Source organism: Canis lupus, chromosome 21 (assembly GCF_011100685.1).
Source record: "Canis lupus familiaris isolate Mischka breed German Shepherd chromosome 21, alternate assembly UU_Cfam_GSD_1.0, whole genome shotgun sequence".
Classification (NCBI taxonomy): domain Eukaryota; kingdom Metazoa; phylum Chordata; class Mammalia; order Carnivora; family Canidae; genus Canis; species Canis lupus.
In genome coordinates this window covers 48,732,963-48,752,419 of record NC_049242.1, presented here as the reverse complement: position 1 = coordinate 48,752,419, position 19,457 = coordinate 48,732,963, and the positions used below count along the sequence as shown (strand labels likewise).

The following is a 19,457-nucleotide window of genomic DNA, read 5'->3' as shown; positions in this document are numbered from 1 at the left end:
GCCCCGTTCAAAGGGAATTTTAAAAAATCTTAATTCCAACGTAGCTAACACACCGTGTTACATTAGTTTCAGGTGTACAATATAGTGAGTGAAACGATATTGTACGACGATTCCATATGTTACCTGGTGCTCGTCATGGCAAGGGCGCTCCTCAATCCCCATCCCCTATCTACCGCAACCCCACCTCCCCCCTGGTGACCATCAGTTTGTTCTCTATAGTTAAGAGTCTATTTCTTGGTGCCCCTCCCTTTTTCCTTTGCTTATGTGTTTTGTTTCTTAAATTACCCATATGAGTGAGATCACATGGTATTTGTCTTTCTCTGACTGACGCATTGTACTGAGCGTTGTACCCTCTAGCTCCAACCATGTTGTTGCAAATGGCAAGATTTCGTTCTTTTCAATGGCTGAGTGATATTCCACGGGCTGAATATACACCACATCTTCTTTATCCGTTCATCCCTCTCTCTCTTTTTAGAGAGAGTGAGAGTGCACATGTGTGCAAGGGGACAGGGACGGGCAGAGGAAGAGGGAGAGAAAGGATCTTAAGTAGGTTCCACACTCAGCACAGAGCCTGGCACGGGGCTTGATCTCACAACCCTGAGATTATGATCTGAGCCAAAATCAAGAGTGGGACACGTAACTAACTGAGCCCCCCGGGTGCTCCTAACCTAATTCATCTCTTGCTGGACACGTAGGCTTATTCCATACTTCGGCTATTGTAGATGATGCTGCTATAAATATAGGGGTGCGTGTATTCCTCCAAATACATGTTTTTATATTTTGGGGGTAGATTCTCAATAGTGTGATTGCCGGATTGTAGTACAGTTCTATTTTTAATGTTTTGAGGCATCTTCGGATTTGTTTTGCTTTCTTTTCCGGAGTGTCTGCGCCATTTTGCATTCCCACCAGCCTTGCAAGAGGGTTTGTTTTTCCCTACATCCTTGCCAACCCTTGTTTCTTGTGTTTTTTATTTTGGTCAGGCATGAGGTGCGAGGTGATCTCTCAGTGTAGAGAGAGATTTGCATTTCCCTAATGGTGAGTGATGTTGACCCTATTTTCACGTGTCTGCTGGCACATGGAGAAATATCTGTTTGTATCTTCTGCTCAAAGGGAATTTTTAACCAAAATCATGACATATAATCTTTTATATATATATAAAAGATTATATATATATATATATTACTTTATTTATGTATGTATGTATATATATTATATATATATATACATACATACATACATAAAATACTTTTTATCTACTTATGTAATAATCTCTGTTGACTGGACATGATCATTTGATTATTTTCTAATTCGAAAAAATCATACCTGGTGAGAGTCATGGAAATTTGTAGCTAATTTAGCCCAGAGAGTCAAGTGCTGGCAAAAATGCAAATGGGGATCTGCAGAAGGAATAGAGACATAATTCATACTAATTTCCGCGAAAAGTTACATGAGGCCTTTAAGAGTACAAATCATGCCTCCCCTGGTTCTGCAGACTTACTCGTTCAGCTCTTATCTATCGGGCGCTTCCTGTGCGCCAGGTGTGAGGTGGATACCAGGATCGATCGTGAATGATACAGTGTTTGCCCTCGACAGCATTCGACACGAAGGTCGAGTGACCGATTCAGGCTCACACAGCTAGAGAGCATTAAATCCCGGGCTGTCCCCGGGGGCCGGTCCCCCTAGTGCCTGCCAACCAAGTGCCTCATTGACTTCTGGAGTTGTCAGCCGTGCTTACTTTTAGTAATCATGGCTTTAAGAGACAACATTTTCTTTGGGTGCCTATCTCCGTTTAAGTTAGAGTTGTGATTTCTGAGGGATTTGCCGTAGTTTACCCTAAGATTCCCCTTTATGTGTTAAGGAAAGCTTTCTTACAGATTCGATTCAGCTCTTCTCTCTTCATTGGGGCAGATATGATCTGTGCTATTGTGTTGTAGTTGCATTCCTAAGAAGTCACTCTGAATTAAAAAAATCACTTTAAAATAATTATTTCAGAAAGCAAATATGGGATTTGGGTCTGGAGCATTCAGACTCACAATAATAGAGTAATTTTGCCTGGAGGCATTTCAATAATACTGGTGTTTTTATAGCTTTAAGTCTATAGTTATAAAGCTAAACATCCCTAAGAAAAATCCAGCCTCAATGACATCTAGCTTTTGATCAAGAGGAATGGCCTTTGTTTTTCGATCCTCACCAAGACCATCATTGGCGCAAGGCTTCTTAGCCATTTTTATCACATTTTTCACCCATTGTTGGATAAACATATCCCGAAGTTACTCAAACAAAGCAGCTGACACAGCAAGTTTCTTCCTCTTTGTCTGAGATAATGTTAGTTCTTGCATTACAACCATGTGTGTAATGAAAATCATGTGTCTCATTATTTACTCAACAAGTGTTTTCCGAGGCCGACATGGTCAGGCACTGAATAAGGCCTGGGGATGTAGTGGTAAGCAAGACAGACAAGTCCCTGTTGCCATGGAGCTTGCATTCCAATCGAGGAGATGGTCCATGAACAGGTAAATACACAATATGACGTCATTTGGTGTGAATGGTATGGAGAAAAATAAAATAGAGTACGAGAGGGACCAGTGGCTAGATCATGCTGAGCCTTAGGGACATTGAAAGGACTTTGGATTTTTTTTGGAAACCATTAGACGTTTTTGAGCAGAGGGATGATGCAGTAGGCTTGATATTTTAGGAGGCCTGCTCTGGCTGCCGTAGAACAGACTATCGAAGGTTAAAGAGGGATCGTTGGGGAAAATTAGGAGGTTGTTGCCTAGTCCAGTTTCCTCTCTGAACCTGAATCTGAGGCAAGGGCTTGTGTGTTGGTCAGTCTGTCTTGGAAAGTGATCCAAGGGACGTAAGTGGAAGACGAGGAAGTGTTAGGTGAGAAAGAAGGCAAAGTCTACCCAGTTATGTGGCAGGTGCTGGTGACTTCCATAGACAACGGACCCTGTCTGTCACCAGGGACCTGTAAAGGCCAGGTGGGGATACACTGAATTGTTCAGCCCTCAGCCCTTTGGTGGAGGGTCGCCCACTGGCATGTTGACTCCCCTGCACTACGAGGTTCGTGCATGAAGCAGAGTGACGAGCAGCGCCTGCAGTCACCCGCACTCCCAGCAAGAGTTCCTGCGGAAGCAAGAGTTCTGTGGAGCCGTGGGGCCTGAGGAAGGCAGCTCTCCCCAAGAGGCACCCGATGCAGAAGCTCGCGCAGCAGGAAGGACGGGAGCTTGGGTTTGGGGGGCAGTAGCAAGGTGGTGACAGTGGCCACATCCATGGGTTGGACCCAAACTACATAGTGAAAATTTGCATTGGAATAAGAAGCGTCCGTATATCTCCCGGTGCAGCCGGCTGCTGATCTCGCTCCACCCGCGTCCGTGGTCTTTCCACTCCGTGGTCCTGCCCGCAAGCCCGCACACGCAGCTTTCTGTTTGTCCGCCTCAAAGTTTACCATTTAGCACAACCAGACTGATGAGCAAAGATCTAATAACCCGCAGACAAGCCTCTTTCGCCTTATGTGTCTTCTGTGTTTAACACATTTGACAGATTGTGGAGGCAGACAAAGGTGATGGAAGGGGAACTGGCGTGACCTTGCTGCGTCCTTGGGAACTATACCGCAGAAGAATGCCCTCTGCTTTAGACAAGCGTCTAAAAGGGTAGAAGACTTACGGACAAGTTTTCGAAATGTCTGTTTAAAGATTGAAAAACAAAAGAGTACCCCAGCCCTGGTCACGGTTATTTAGGTTTCTTGTGTTGGGCTAGTCCAAGGGCAGGAGTAAAACGTTCATGGCATGAAACTCAACATTTTGAAAAGTAATATGCATTGGAGTGTTTCTCAGGAAAAGAAGAACATCTGTAACTGGTTTCGAGAAATGTCCTTGCGGATGAAGGTGCCTAGGAGAGTGATTCTGGAGAAGGATAGGCCAAAGGATGCTGGCAGAAGCCACAGTGAAAAGTGAGTAGAAATGCATCGCGGTGTGAGAGCACCTCGGGGTGCTCCCAGGAAGCTTTGTCCTCCTTGCCTGCAGCTTGGCTCTGCTGCATTTTATCTTTCTCTACAGTCGCCGGAAGCTTTCTATTTAACCCCATTTAGGCAAAGTGGCAATACTACTACTGCTGCTGCTACTGCTGCTGCTCCTGCTGCTACTACTACTTTCTATGAGTCAAGCCCTGTACATACATATGCAGTGAAAAAGAGCAAATGTTTTGTTAGTAGGTGATGTAGAAATATTTTGTGGAGAGAGACACGTTTTGCAGAAAGATGTCTTCAACCCAGTGAAATGTGGAAGGAAGCCTCTGGGGTTGGGAGCGGTGGTGTCAGGCTATTCCCAAACTTAAAAATAAGGAGAACTCTTGGTGTTAGCAAGTGGGGATAAAAGAGAGAAGGTGGAGGGTTCAAAAACTGCTGTATGTAGAGGGTGAGCGGAGAGGCCCCCGTGGCTAGAACCAGGAGGAGGGATGCTTTCAAGTGAGCCATTTGTACTCTTTGTGCCGAGAGTCCTCCCCTGACAGATCATTGTGAAACTATGAGCCACGCGTGGATGGACCTGGAGGCCATTACGCGGAGTGAAGTAAGTCAGTCGGAGAAGGACAGTCATCATATGGTCTCGCTCCTACGGGGAAGATAAGACATAGTGCAAGGGACCATAGGGAAGGGGGGGAACTGAGTGGGGAAAATCCGAGAGGAAGACAAACCATGGGGACTCCTGACTCTGGGAAACAAACTGTGGGTGCTGGAGGGGAGGTGGGCAGGGGGATGGGGTGACGGGGTGATGGGCACTGAGGGGGGCACTTGACAGGATGAACGCTGGGTGTTAGACTATATGTTGGCAAATCAAATTTAAATTAAAAAAAAAAAAGAAAAAAGAAAAACCAAACACAATTATGAGTCATGATTTCTAGTGAACTAGCTGTTTGGCTTCAAGGTGGGCCTGGAGGTGACTCATGGGGCTTTGCAGGTAGGGAGGAGGAGAGTGAGACACCAAGTGGGTGTAGGCATGGAGGTGAATCCTAGCTCTACCATGTCTTAGCTCCCTTGCTTGGCCCTTCCTGGCTGTTCCTAGCTCTGTGCTGGACCCCTGGCAGCTGACCCCTGTGTCCTAGGTCCCCCGCACTCCCCTGATCTCTCACTCCAGCTGACTGCCCAGTGAGGTGGGATGCTGACAGGAGGAGGGGAGAACGGGAGAGAAGGGAGAGCAGGAGATCCTCGCCCGCCAGGCCGCGGTCTGTGGTCCATGTGCGTGGCTGTCCCCTGGTTTGAGCCTGTCACTTTCTTCTCCTGCCCCTCAGGCCTGGGAGCGATCATGACTTTCCGTCGGGTAGTCCCTGGACCCGTTATCCTTGTTCTACTTGTTCCCTTAGTTCTTTGTTCACCTTTATTAAACATTCTGCTTCCCTTTGAGCCTGCTCACCTCTCTGATTAATTATTACAGTGAGTGACTTTGTGCGAGTTACTTAACTGTTCTCTGCGGCCATTTCCCTGTCAGGTGGAGATGGTATTGGATATGCCACGTGGAGCTGGGTGCTGGAGGGTTAACAAGGGAATACACACAGAGTACTTTGCATGTAATAAGTAATAGTAATAATAACTGTATTACTTATTATAGTAATAAGAAAATAAAATTTCTCATTGAAGCCTCTATATAACTCTATATTGTAGGTATTATTTTCCTTATTTTACACGGGGAGAAATTAAGACCTAGAGAAGTTTAGACAAGAGAGTCATGATTCAAAAACCAAGTCAGATGTGGAAGCTATTTTTCATCTCATTATACAAAATGAGATTTCCCACTTATTTAAAGGGGAGAGACTAAATAGTAAAATCAGCAGTTAGCAAAAGGCATGCTGAAAACTCACATATTTTTAAAAAAGATTTTATTTATTTATTCATTAGAGACACAGAGAGAGAGAGGGAGAGAGAGAGAGAGGCAGAGACACAGGCAGAGGGAGAAGCAGGCTCCACGCAGGGAGCCCGACGTGGGACTCGATCCCGGGTCTCCAGGATCACGCCCTGGGCTGAAGGCGGTGCTAACCACTGAGCCACCTGGGCTGCCCACAGATTTGTTTTTAAAGAAACCCATCCCCTAGAAGTGATTTTGGACAAGAAAAAATAACTTTAATCTGTGTTCTACTAATCATGCCATGACATACGGCTTTTTTAATTTTAATTTTTTGAATATTTATTTTTTGCATCAGAGTTTGTCACTTACATTTTTGGTTTTTTTGAGCCAATTGATCCCCTCCTGCCCTTTTGTTCCCTTTTAGTATAGTTTTGTGTTTCAAGCCTTGACTCTGGTAAAAACAAAACAAAACAAAACAAAACATTTTCATCTTTTTATTGCCCCCACTGAAAAGATCTGAAATGTTATGATTAATGAGATAATTCTCACTCTCATTTCCAAGGTAGGGCTTTTGTACTGAAAGGAGGGTAGAAGAGTGAAACTGGAAAGACCCAGTTTCACATTAAACCTTCCCTTAAAGCCCTGACTGTTGTGTAAGGGGAGACAAGGAGACAATGAATGTAATCAAACTGGATTTGTCTAAGCCACTGAAACAGCATCTCCTAAAACCTGTTTTGGAGGAAATAAATTCCTTTTGGCTTCTAAAGCTTGGGGGAGGTATTATCTTTCAGACTGGAAACAAAATGGTGGGCCCCAGACAAAGATAACCTGGTAAACTGTGTGCCAAGTTCTGTTCAACAGTCTCCTCTGGGGCAGCGGGACCAGAGGAGGAAGTGCCGAGTGTGTGTCAGGAAGGAGGTTGGCCAGAGGTCCAGGATGATGGTTCTATGTGTCAGCAAGATGGCTGAATAAGATGTCTTTCATTCATATCCTCCCTCAACAATCTGGCATCTACCCACAGACAAAGATGCCTTTGTGGGAGCTGTGGGGTCCAGCACCATATGCCAAGAAACCCAGGAAAAATATCACTCACTTGTGCATTGGGTAATATGCATACAGAACTCAGACCCATCTGGAGACCTTGCAGCATCCCATGGATTGACTCCAACTCCTATTGGCCATGGTCTGAAGCCCTGGAAAAAAATTCCTTAGACTCAGGGCCAAGAGAGACTTTGTGGATGCTCAAGAGTCCAGTGGAGAAGTTCCAGCACACCACTGGAGAAAAAAAAATATGAGTTTGGAGGTGTTGGAGAAGGTAAGAGGAACAGTTCCAATTTACTCATGTCACTTCTTCCAAGGCAGCCCAGCTCAGTGCCGAGAAAGACCTTCTCAGCTGTAACTTCTCCTTTGGGAGAAAGTGAGACCATGTAAGTGAGCAACCTGCTTCCCCAACTATGCAGGACTCGATCGAAGAGGCTCATTTCTTTCTCATCCCATACAGGAGGATAAATATCGTTGAAATATCCAGGCTGCCCAAAGCCATCCATAGATTTCATGCAATACCTGTCAAAATTCCGTCATTTTTCACAGAAATAGAAAAAAACAATCTTAAAACTAATAGAGAATCACAAAGGACTCTGGATAGCTAAAGTAATCCCGAGACAGAAGAACAAAGCCGGAGGCATCACACTTCTTGGTTTCAAACTATGTTGCAAAGTTATAGTGATCAAAACAGTATGGTGCTGGCATTCTGGTTCCAACGGAACAGAATTAAGAGCCCAGATATCGTGAACTGATCTTTGACAAGGGAGTCAAGAGTATTCAATGGGGAAGGGAGAGTCTCTTTAATAAATGGTGTTGGGAGAATGATAATCACGTGCAGGCAAATGAAATTGGGACCCTTATCTTACACTATTCCCAAAAATTAACTCAAAATGGATAAAAGACTTCAGTGTAAGACTTCAAGCCATAAAACTCTTAGAAGAAAACAGGGAGAAATCTCACTGACGTTGGTCTTGGTAACAATGTTTTGGATGGGACAACCCAAAGCGCAAGGAACAAAAGCAAAATAAATAAGTGGGACTACCTAAAAATAAAAAACTTCTGCACAGCAAAGTAAATGTTAAACAAGATAAAACTGTAATCAGGTCAATGGGAGAAAATACCTATGAACCATCTACCTGATAAAAGGTTAATAACCAAAACATATAAGGAACACATACGAGTCAATCAGGATCCTGGAGGTATCTCAGAACTCCCATGTCCATTGCAGCATTAGTCGCAGCAGCCAAGATAGGGCAACAACCTCGGTGTCTGTCAGTGAGTAAAGGGATGAAGAAGGTGAAGTGTGTGTGTGTGCAATATTATTTAGCCATAAGAAAGAAGGAAATCCTGCCATTTGTGACAACACGAATGAATCTTGAGAGCGTTACACTAGTGAAATAAGTCCGACAGAGAAGGGCAAATACCGTGTGATGTCATTTATACGTGGCATCTAAAGAAGCTGAACTCCTAGAAACAGTAGAACTGTGGGAGCCAGGGGCTGGAGGGTTGGGGAAATGAGGCGGTGTTGGTCAAAGGATACAAACTTTGAGCTAGAAGGTGAATCGGTTCTGGGGATAGAATGTACTGGACATGGTGGCTTATAGTTAATGACACTCTATTGGATACTCGAAAGTTAGAGAGAGTAGATCTTCTATGTTCTCACCACCAAGAAGAAATGGTAATTACGTGAGGTATGGAGGTGCCAACTCTACTATGCTGGTCAGTTTTCAATCTACAGGTTTCAAGACATCACACTGTATACCTCAAACGTACACGGCGTTATACGTCCATTATATCTCAATAAAGGTTGGAAAAAATATTCGTTCTATCCGAAAAGGTACGTTAAGGGTAGAAAAAAATAGAAATTAGCTAAATGCAAAGCTAGATACTACATATACTATATATGTCTATTTAGTCTGTATCTCCCCAGGAGAAAAATAATCCACTTGGGACCTCGAAGTGATGGAAAATAAGACTTCGGGAAAGAGGTCACCATTCACTTGTCTCTCTGTATGAATCCATAGCCAACTCCCCAGCCTCCTTCCTTTTCTTCTCCCCATCAGCCTTGGCTGGGGTGGGACGGTGCCTGCATTAGCACATACGGACTAAATGTGACCAGAAACAATCTTCCCATCTCAGTGACAAGCATAATAAAGTTCATTTCCTGTTCACGTCATGGTCCAATGACAACCACTAGAGCGTATTTACGAGATTTATTTTCTTTTGTTTAAAACATCTACATAACCAGATGCTTTTTGCCCCTTCCCCTAACTAGCGGAGCTCTCCAAGCAGGAAGAGGCATCGTCAGCGTGGTCTTCATCATCATCGTCCTCATCGCTAGCGCCAGCAGACTGAGGAGACCCACCAGACCACTGAGTGCTCCTGGGCATCACTTACCACGACAAACATTGCACGCGGCTAAGGAACACGTTCTTTACCCCCATTTAATAGATTAGGAAACCGAAGCTTAGAATCCCATGGTTAGTAAGGTGGAGCTGGAATTCAGGTCCGTATCTATTTAAATCTCAAGTTTTATATTTTTTACCACTTCCCTATACTGTCCTAATATGTCTTAATTATAGAGAAGAAGACGGAAAAAGTAGAAGGAGACTCTCAATCCAATTTACTTTCCACTTAGAATGAAGTGGAGAAACTCCTGTAAGATTTAATCAGTTCTTAGGGTTTGAACCTTGGTCCTTAACCCCTGCAACCTGAGTTTGCCAACACACACAAGCTATCGCTTTCCCTCATCGACTAAGCAGCGAAACTCTGGACTTTCCTGCATTTGCATGAAAGCCTCACTTACATAAACGCGTGCATATATTTACTAGATTTTATGAAATTTTTGGGATGTGGTTGGGGGATAGAAGAACAGTTTACATTGTCAGAAAGCAAATAACTTCAATCTGAACGTCAGATACCACTCAGCCCCCGGCCTGTACACGGTCAGGTCATCCTCCGTGTCCTATCCGCAGGTCATCTCCTCTTCTGGCCCCTTTCACAGTCTGTTCTGGATTGTTTCCCAAACTCCACGTTCTTCTTATTCTATTAAGTAGGGCCGTTCAGTTTTCTCCAGCTTCAGACTCTACTTGGTGCTCACCTTTGTGAATCCAAATCCATCAAGATGCTCAATAGAGCCACAGGGCTCTCTATATTACAGACTCCACCTCTCCTAGAAGACAGGTGGTAGAAATGTCCTCTCTAGGGCCACCACCCTTGAGAGACTGGACCCACTCCTGCAAGGACCTAGCAGAGCCTTAAATCACTGCTAAGGGTAATCCAGCATCCCACACCCCTCCTGCTAGCCTGAACCAAGCAGATTCCCCAGAGACTTAATTTTGCTGGGTCTAGGTCTGGGTCTCTGCCTTCTGCTACTTCTGGGCTAGGCTGCAGTTTCTGGAACCCAGGGGACTGCTTGGGCTTCTGGGCTCCTTAAAGGGCATTTGGCACCCTGTAAAAACTGCTTATTAAAGGAAACAGTAGGACTGCTTCCCCTTTTATAGCCTAGCCATGGAAAGTATGACCCACTTGGGGAGGTTGGAGGTGGAAGATCGTAGACTTTGAGACAGTAGGTCGAGCCTGTAGATGGAAAACATGGGCCCTCGAGCTCTGAGGCCAAGTTCCTGGTGGTCAAAAGCCCAGTGAGGGCTCTACAACAAATAATGACAGCAGTTAAGACATTCAACGGTTGAGCTTCGAGCTGAAGTTTCACATTTTGCTTTTTTTCCTTCTTCTTCTTCACTCTTGAGGTTTGGCTCACCACTTTTTCCTCTCTCCTGAGGTCCTGTTCATACAAGAGTGTCATTAAGGCATCTGCAAGGGGGGGCGAACGGTGACCATGTCACACAGGAAGGCTGGCTGGCTGGCTGGAACTCCGCCCTCCTCCTCCTCCTCCTCCTCCTCCTCCTCCTCTAGCTGGCCTGAATCTCTTTGGTTTTTAGTTCTTCCTGAAGGGTCTTGGCATGGATGGCCTGCGTCTCTTTTCAAAAATAATTAGAACCAAAGGAATTCAAATTACATCCTTTCTTGCCGTTAATGCTGTTTTGCCATAGTTTGTGAGGTAGGTAGGTGGAAGCAGGGTACCACTGGGACGTTTGGGTTTCCTTCCTGGACCTGAACCCAGTCAACTTCTCCTGCAGAGTATGCCCAGGCTGCGCTAGCCCCTGAAACATGAATGGCAAGTTATGAGCACACGTGAGGCTCTTCGCACTCCCAAACTTGTGGCAGAAATTACTAATGAACCAAGGCTTCTTTACCCCCCCTCAGCTGAGCCTGGACGATCCTGTGATCCTCCTTAATACAACTCGCCCAGCAGCTACTACTGGTTCTTGAGGTTGGCTTAGTGATTGGAATCCCCTTAGCCTCCTGGTCCTTACCCTACGTTGCTCTGAGGCCCGGGAGGCGCGGCCTTGGCCTTCTCCGCAGGGGCTCGGCCAAAGGCAAGGTTAGTTGCATAAATTGTACGTTTGCTTCTGAATCCAAATGAAGCTCCTTCCCAAGCCTTCAGATATCTCGTACCTTCTTTCTCCCCTCTCCTGTCTACGTCCACTCTTCCTCTGCTCAGAATGCACGCTGGCCTCCCAGGGAAGACTCTCTGCTTTCCAGGATACTTGCTGTCAGTGATGAAAGGGCCCACCTACTTCAGCTGAGACTCCCTTAGCCATAAATTTACACCACTTAACAGCAATTATTTTGGGTTGGGCCTTCAGTTAAAATGAGAAATACATTACCTAGAAGAAACTGAGCTGTCTGGAGTTTCTGGAATGTTGAGTGGGTGGCAGCTGGTTGACAGAATGGTTGACTCAGGGTACTAGGGTGGATAGAGCGGAACTCAAATTGCTATTAGACCACTTACTTGTCGGGTGACCTTTGGATAGTTAATTGAACCTCTTTGAACATCCGTTTCCTCATCAGTAAAACCCTAAGTCCTTATCTGATGTTGCGTTATGAGGAGAAAATAAGTTCATACCTGTAAGGTACCTGGCACGGTTTGGCAAGTTCTGTGTACACGTGAGGCCCCTCCCCCCACCCCACTCTGGTGGCAGATAACACTAATGGACCGACATGCTCCATGAATTTGTGCTGATTTTAATCTCTGCTTATTGGCCACTTGACCAAAAGATGACATTAGTTGTCCAAGGTCGCACAGCTACTAAGGGATAGAACTGGGTTTTGATTCTAGGTCTACAGGAAACTACCTTGTTATTCTTAACTACTGGCTGACATTAGGCAAACTACCCCAATCACTGGTTTCCTAGAGGAAGAAGTCATTTCCTCACCTGGAAAATGGAGGCCGTGTAACCTATCTTACTGAGCTACTACAAGGATGAAATCCATCAGTGTTGCAGCGGAAGGTGTGATATGTTATGACTACGTGCTCTCACCTATTTGCTGTCGTTGTCGTCGTCGTCGTCGTCGTCGTCGTCCTCCTCCTCCTCATTATCACTGTTGTTAGATTTTTTTCTGCATCTGCTCCCCCCTCCCCAGCACCCGGCACTGTAGCTAGCATGTGACAGGTGTTTAGGATGCGTTAGCAGCTCAGTGAGGGCAGCATATGGTATTGTTACTCTAGTCAGGGAGGAGAAACGAATGACTTTTGGGGCTGAGAACTCTGGCTGACCTCCTGGAATCCTCATAAACAATTCCAGGAAACCTCTTTCTAGCTACCTTGGGAAAAGCCCGAAGAAGTAGCTCAGCCAAGCAAGGTTCAGAAGCTCTTCCCAGGCCCCACCGGATCTTGGCTGTTTATGGGTATCCTGCAGGGGTTGACCTCCTAAATGGCCAGTAAGATAAGACTCGTTCTCTCAGGTTCATGAGGGAATAGCTCGTAGGCCTCCCATGAGTGGGAAGAACAGATGATTGGATCATGTGGGAAAGGAGATCTCATTAACTGTTGTGTCCCTATTTTTAACACCAATGCCTGAAATAGACCACTCCTGTTGAGATTGTTTAGAGAGGTGTTTCTGTCACCAAGAGCTCCAAGAAAATCAGGATTCCCTGAGCTATGGCCTGAACTATACCCGGACAAATGCTAACATAAGATTAATTATCTGGATTATTATGCTTCCCCATTCCTGGTAGGGACTCACTGATTTGGGCAGCCTTCCTTTAACCTCTCAGTGGTCATTTCCTTCTTGCAAACATGTGAGTTCCAGTGATGGCAACTTTTATCTCTATTGACCAAATGGAAGTGGTATACTTTGCTTCCAGAATGCATATATCTGTTTTTCCTCACGGTTCACCTGTTTTGTTTTTTTTAAATATTTTTATAAGCTTTTAACTTCCAAATAATTGGAGATTTACAGAAAAGTTGCAAAGATAGTACAGATAGTTCTCATATCCTTCACCCAACTTTCCCTAACATCTTGCACAATCACGGTACATTTGTCAGAACTGGAAATTAACATCAGTACCGTGATAGTAACCAAGGCACAGATTTTTTTTTGTGGATTTTTTTTTTTTTTGATTCCATGATCCCACCCAGGATTTCACAATGTTGTATTTTTTGTTTTTTTTAAAAAGATTTTATTTATTTATTTATTTATTTATTTGAGAAAGAGAAAGAGAGAGAGGTGAGGGGCAGAGGGAGAAGCAGACTCCCTGCTGAGCAGGGAGCCCAGTGTAGGGCTCTATCCCAGGACCCCAGGAGCATGACCTGAGCTGAAGGCAGATGTTTCACCAAGTAAGCCACCCAGGCACCCTGACTTTCCTTGTTTTTTGATGAACTTGATACTTTTGAGGAGTACTCATCAGGCATTTTGTAGACTGTCCCTCAGTTGGAATTTGTCTTGCATTGCTTCCTCATAATTAGACTAGGGTTATGGCTTTTTGGGCAAAGACTATAGATGTAAAGTGCCTTTTTTATTGTATCATATAAAGGGCATGTACTCTCACATAATTTATGATTGTTGATGTTGGCTTTGATATCACGGCTGAGGTAGTGTTAGGTGTTACTCCACAAAGTTACTCCCCCTATCCATACTGTACTCTTCATCAGAAAGTCCCGATGAATAGCCCATCTTTACAGAGATTATTATGCTTCCCCATTCCTGGTAGGGACTCACTGATTTGGGCAGTCTTCCTTTAACCTCTCAGTGATCATTTCCTTCTTGCAAACATGTGAGTTCCAGTGATGGCAACTTTTATCTCTATTGACCAATGGAAGTGGTATACCTTGCTTCCAGAATGCATATATCTGTTTTTCCTCATGGTTCACCTGTTGTTGTTGTTGTTGTTTTTAATATTTTTATAAGCTTTAACTTCCAAATAATTGGAGATTTACAGAAAAGTTGCAAAGATAGTGCAGATAGTTCTCCTGAATAATACCTACCCAACGGCCATAGGACTAAGAATTTCCAAGAAAGACTTGCAGGCAAGCGTCAGGACTCAGAACAGGACAGGTCAAACATGGAGGAATCAGATGGCCGCTCTCAGCCTGATGTTGCTTCTAGATTGTTTTAACATTTTCTTGATTAATCCTCCTATTGGTTTTCTGCATTTTAGGCTGAGTCCTTTGAAAAAGTCCATACTTTTGCTCCTTTGTCTGCATTTAAGCTTCAAGGACAAGGTCACATTGAGTCTCTGTAGGTGGCAATGGAAGTGTAATAAGAGAAATCCTCTAAGGGAAGAAAATATTAGAGGCCAAAAGTTGAGGTTATTTGTGTGGCCGGGTCCTTCCCAACGCTGAATTTCCAAGGAGCACATCTCTGTTCTAGTTTTAGAAGGAAAACTTTCTATTTGGTTCCTTTGAGGGTAAGGGCGATTCTCTTACCGTGTGTTTATGCAGAGCTACAGTTGAGACCTCTTTCGCCTGCATCATCATCTCTCAGTCAAGAAGAGGTACTGTGGGGTGGCTTCCTTACCCAGGATTAACGGAGGAAAATGGCTTCTCTCTTTGAAAGGGTGATGGAAACACAATCCCTTCACTGGTCTCAAATTCAGGCAGATCATTCCAAGATAAGTATTTTTTATTGAACTGTTTTCATTTTCCCAGTGAGGTCACCACTCTGCCTCCCCGGGAGGCCTCCCACACAGAGAACACCACACCATCGCACTCAGCCCTAGAGAGTCTGGCTGGCTGGCCTGGCACGTGTCCCGAGCCTGAGACGTGGTGGGAGCAGATATGGCTCCTCCTTGTCTCAACCACAAAGATGTAAATCTCAGGGCCATGAGTGACAGTTTTGTGGTTTACAGATGGTGAGAAGTACTCATGGAACCGAAGGCGCACTCGTTTAATCTGAGGGTGCTGTTTGGGATGAAGGCTGCAAAAACTTTGGGGAATTTTCCACTTTCATCAGTATTTCTTTGTTACAAGTTTCTATAATTATTAGCTTCTGGAATGTTCTGAAGGCCAAGGTAACCATGTCTTTCACAGGAGAAAAAAAAATTCTAGCATATTGGTTAGTCTCCACATGTGTGTGTTTTTTTCCCAGTTTTTTCCTTGTTATTAATCTCTAGTTTCATACCTTTGTGGTCAGGAAAGTTGCATGATACGTTTTCAATCTTCAATTTATTGAGACTTGTTCTGTGGCCTACCATGTGATCCATCCTGGAGAATGTTCCGTGTGCACTTGAAAAGAATGTGTATTCTGTTGTTTTTGGATGGAATGTTCTGTATGTATCTGTTATGTCCATCTGGCAAAAGAGAGAGAATTCTAAACATCACAAAAGCCCGCTGTCATCTCTAAGCCCAGACACGTATTTTTTCATTGTTTACATCACCACCAACAAAACCAACAAAACGAAACTGCCTGTGGCACCTAAAAATGTCTCCTTTATATTTCCTGGGATTTCACTTTCAAAAGATATTCTAAGTTAAGATGTCTTTTCACTGACATTATACATCATCCTTTGAACTGATGCACACGAGACATCAGTTATTCGTGCTTTGATGTTTAATTCTGTAACTTGCTTTTTTTTCTGATGTCCTTCTGATCAGCACCTAAAGAAATGGACGTCTTGGGTTACCTGTGTGGCTCAGTTGGTTAAGTGTCCAACTCTTGATTTTGGCCCAGGTCGTGATCTCAGGGTTGTGAGATTGAGCCCCATGTTGGGCTCTGCGCTGGGCATGGAGCCTGCTTAAGATGCTCTCTCTCTCCCTCTCCCTCTGCTGCTCCTGAAAAAAAGAAGAAGAAATGGAGATTTTATTGGAAAGGAGTGGAGTAGAGGTGGGAAGGACTTACCCTGGGGATCGCTGGATCACATCGAAGACTCCTATCAACCGTAAGATTTTTCTTTTGTTGGAAATATCTTCCTTAAAAAATTTATGTCCTATATTTGAGCCAATCCAGAGTATAACATGTGGTTATATTAATACACACCTGCAAATAGTCACCTAACAAACACTCAGCTAATTCAATTTAGTGACAAGAGTGCAGTTCCCAGCAAGTGGCTCTTAAGGAGGTCTCAAGCCATTGGTGGCTGTGACTACAGGGTGAGTTAGGAAGGTCAAAAGGAAAGTGGTATCATAGTTTCTGAGGTGGTCATGGGCAACCAGTGTAGAGCACACTTCAAAATACACGCCACAACTCCTTTAGCTCTGTGACAGCCCATCACTTTTCTACGCCTCCTTCATCACTCTCCCCTGGAAGACGTTTGACCCATTATAGCACATGCTCGTTCATTCACTTATTCATTCATTTCCAAGCAGGTATAAGTTGCATTTCTTTTTAAAGCAAAAACAATAGAAGCCGACTTTGACTAACTATATTTAAAAAGGGACGTATTGGAAAATCAACAAGGAGCTGAGTAACAAAGTTGTGGAAGTTTGCAGATAGGACCACATTTTTTATCCACCCCCCATATCCAAACCCTTGCAATGTGCCTTTGCAGCTCCTCCCATCAAGGAGTAGGTGCCAGTTCCCAGCCTCTTGAACCTGGTCCTGTGGCCTGCTTCGGCCTGCCACGTCTGAGCCTAGGCCTCGGCAGTCTCATATGCTTCCACTCCCTCTCCTGGAATTCTGCGCAGCTGCTTGCGAATGCATTCAGTGGAAAATGAGACACGACGCAGGACCGAGATAATTCCACCGAGGGGATGCTAGACCAGCCAGCTTCTAATCCACCGATGGCTGGCTGCAGAAGATGTATGAGCCAATCCTTCCCAGACCAGGAGAGAGGCCCAGCTTAGCCAAGCGCAAGCTGCTGAGCTCCAGAATTTTGAGATGAATAAATGGGTATTATTTTATGCTACTATTTTTTGGGGGGGGGATTATTTGTTATACAGCAAAAGTTCACTGGTACACAAGCCTCGAGAAGGAGAGAAGCCACGAGCTGGGTCTCTTGTGGTTCCTCCACCGAGCCACCACCAGATGACACGGTTCCATTTGCCTTTTATTCTTTTTGAGCCCTGCCCGTTCCTGGGTAAAAGAATTTGATGGGTCCCTCTCAGGTCAGGGGCTCTCCTCCCTAGGACAGTGGTGGAGTCCTCGGGTTTAACAGCCTTGCCCCAACTACAAGGAGTAGCGAACAGGCAGTTCCTTACAAAAGGGAGTGGAGGCTGCTATTTCCAAGAAAAGAGAAGAGGAGAGCCTAGGTAGGTAAAATCCGGGTCTATCATAAGCTTTTACTTTGCGCGCTTTCTCAAGGAACGTAAGACACTCACCTTCCTCGAGGCCGTCTTGGTCTAATGGAGGAGGCTGGCAAGCGGCGGTGACAGTGTGGTTACTCACTGGGGTCACCGAGGGACCAGAGGTGACTGAGAGCCTAGAGGGCGGACGTCTAACCCAGACCCACTACCCGAAAAAAGATTCCTGGTGGAGACAACCTCGGAACTGAGCTCTGTGAGATGCCTACTGAGCCAGGTGAAGAGGCAAGAGTGGCGAGCAGCACTGAGGTCCTGCAAGGCGCTTAGAGTGGCCTGAGTGAGAACCTAGAGTCGGAGTTTTAAACTTGTCACCCTGGCCAAAATTACATAACACTTATGCCTGGTGTGGCTCAACTTCTTTGGAGAGGAAAGAAAAAAAGAATTCTTAAAAAACAACAACAACCCAATTTCCACTAGTTTCTCCATTGTTTTGCCTCCATCCTTCATAGACAGCCTGCGTGCTTGGTAAGGAATGCATGTCTTCTCCTCCAAGCAGTGGGGAGCTATTGTAGGAATGGAGCAAGGAGGGCAGTTAGGCTCATATTTGTATTTCAAAAAAATTGTGCTTACAGCAAAGAGAAGAAAGATGGCAAAGGGCAAGAGAGGAGGCAGGGAGGCCAACGGGGGAGCTGTTGTTTTCTTGACAAGGAGTAATGGCTTCAACTAAAGGGGGTGGAATGAGGACGTGGCGAGGACGGGATGGACCTTTTGGTAATATCCTCAAAGGATATATGAAGACACCAGTTGCTTCTATCTTTAAAACTACTGTTGTTCCCTTAGAGACATAGTGAAAAAGGGCTTTGTGTTTGATAACAGATCTTCCTTTATGTGAGATAAGACACACCTGTTATGAAGAAATTGGTGATAAGCTTACAAGATGCCAAAAAAATCCCTCCTTGTTCTTGTTTAGAAAAACAAACAGCGCTCCTTGGATCCACGCAACCTGCAAGAGAACCAAACAGTCTCCACACCCACTTAGAGCCATGGTGTGAGACAGAGGGCTGTCAAAGGCCAGCCCTGAACTAGAACCAGATGGGAGAAGATTCATGCCAGAGACCATCATCCAAACCTCTTGATTTCCAGTGATCAGCAGTTGAGTGTTCAGAGAAAGTGCATTTGATAGCTTAGTCACAACTGGATCAACTGAAATAACAATGCAAGGAGGTATCTGCCCCTGGGGGGATGAGAGGAACAGCTGCCAAGTGATCCTTGCTAGCCTTCTGCGGAGGGGAGGAGGGGGAAGGGGTGGTATCTTTGCTCAAAAGGGTTGGACAGAAAGCAAAAAAAAAAAAAAAAAAAAAGATTGATTTGAGGTTTTCTCTTTTAATATGATGGAGGAGGCTTGGAGAGTAGATGCAGATGCAGCTCTCCAGGGTGTGTGCAAGTGGAAGATAAAAAATACGCATTTACAGTGGAAAGTATATTTCTGTTATCACTTAAAAGAACTTGATATTTAAAAAGTATCAGTAATTTGTTTAGTAGGTCACATGTTTGTTAGGAGCATGGAAAGTCACAGCAGACTTCCCATGGTTGGGAAGTTCAGACATTTGCATTGAAAAATGCCAACAGCAATACAAGGAATAGAGGCTGATGGCAATCAGGATCTGGTGGTGTTGGTGAAGGGGGGGGGGTGCCTAAGGAGGGCAATTTGATAATGAAACCCAATTTGAGACTTGTTTTTTTTCTCTAAATGATACCATTGCATTGCAGAGCTTCTCTGGCGTGACTGAAAGAAGACTTTGTACGTGTACAGCTTGTTCTCCTCAGGCCACGCTGCCTCCACAATGTGTGCTCCGCGCATTATTTGTTTTTCATAAATCTTGAAATATGTTGTCAATTGCATGATTTTATTGTATTGTGGTTTTGCACATGTGTTTATTTTTTCATTTATTTTTTAGAAAGATTTTATTCATTCATTTATGAAAGACACTCAGAGAGAGGCAGAGACACAGGCGGAGGGAGCAGCAGGCTCCCCATGGAAATCCCAATGTGGG

General features: G+C 44.6%; 1 long non-coding RNA gene across 1 annotated transcript; it reads left to right on the top strand.

Moving 5' to 3' along the window:
- The first annotated feature begins 1,358 nt into the window (after positions 1-1,358).
- LOC111091587 lies at positions 1,359-19,419 on the top strand. The gene is made up of 7 exons (XR_005375882.1): positions 1,359-3,952; positions 9,157-9,387; positions 16,008-16,103; positions 16,713-17,053; positions 17,465-17,680; positions 18,374-18,627; positions 19,362-19,419. It is a non-coding gene; the product is annotated as an uncharacterized LOC111091587 (long non-coding RNA).
- Positions 19,420-19,457: the final 38 nt, after the last annotated feature.